The sequence below is a fragment of the Triticum dicoccoides genome, chromosome 3B (assembly GCF_002162155.2).
Source record: "Triticum dicoccoides isolate Atlit2015 ecotype Zavitan chromosome 3B, WEW_v2.0, whole genome shotgun sequence".
Taxonomy (NCBI): domain Eukaryota; kingdom Viridiplantae; phylum Streptophyta; class Magnoliopsida; order Poales; family Poaceae; genus Triticum; species Triticum dicoccoides.
Genome location: NC_041385.1, coordinates 611885062 through 611886235, shown reverse-complemented (window position 1 = coordinate 611886235; position 1174 = coordinate 611885062).

Genomic DNA, 1174 nt, shown 5'->3' with positions numbered 1-1174 from the left:
GACGAGGTGGTACTACTCTGCGAGCCTGAATCGGTGCTGGCATGGCTGGTGGTGGACGTCCCACTGGTGCTAGGCGGTGGCACGGAACGCATTTCTTCTCCAGTTGTTCCTCCTGTATGCGTGCAAACATGGTTGCACGAGTGATACTTGTTGGTGACTGCAAACAAACACCCATGCGGAGCTCATCCTTCAGACCCAACTGAAACCGAGACACAAAAAACTTGGGGCTGAGCGATGGATCGAGGGACAACAAATGGTACATGCAAGTTTCAAATTGTTGTACTCTTGGACACTGTTGGTTTGCTTCAGTTGGATCAAGTGGTGCATCTGAACCTCGTATTCCTCTGGCCCGAACTCTTCTTCAACTGTTGTTCTGAAATTTTGCCATGTCAAACCCGGGTGCGTCTGACGGTAAGATTGCAGCCACATAGCCGCTAGTCTCTCCATGTAGAAGGACGTGGTAGTGACCCAGCTGTGTTGCGGCACCTTGTATAACTCAAAATAAGAAGCACGGCGCTCCAACCAGATGCGAGGGGCATCCCCATCGAACTCTGGGAAGTCATGCTTGGGTGGTTTGATACTTTGATGTAGTGTTCGCCGGCGTTGTCAGCAACGGTGGTGTCGGTGCTCTGACGGGCAGCAACGATGGTCCATGATTGAACAGTCGCGCGAATGAAAGTTGCATTGTACCTTCAGTATAAAAGGGGAGGAGGAGGCGGAGGTGGAGGCGGGTGGTGGATCACGATGGGTGATGTAGAGGGCACGTGGATGGATGATCCCGCGTCTGTAATGGGGCCCGATGGTGATGTGGCCCCCGCGGCGGTGGCGGTGGCCAGATCCACGGTGGGCGCGCCTTGCGCGCCTTGTCGTCATCGGCTTGTGTCAAGTCGATTATCTTGCCTATATGCTTCAATTCGTTGGACACCTGCTCGTTGAAGGAGGTCTGGGCCTGGAATCGCTCGTCGGCGGTGGTCTGACTTGCATCGAGATGGCGGATGACCGAGTCGAGCAGTTTTTGCAGCTTGTCGGTGGTTTCTCCCATGGTGTCGAGGAGTTAGCGGGTCTGCATCGATGGCTTGGACGACGGCGCCGTGATCTCACTCAAAATCGAACCTAACCCCATGCATGATTTCGTGTAATTCACCGGGGCAAATCACACCTACACGATGGATGT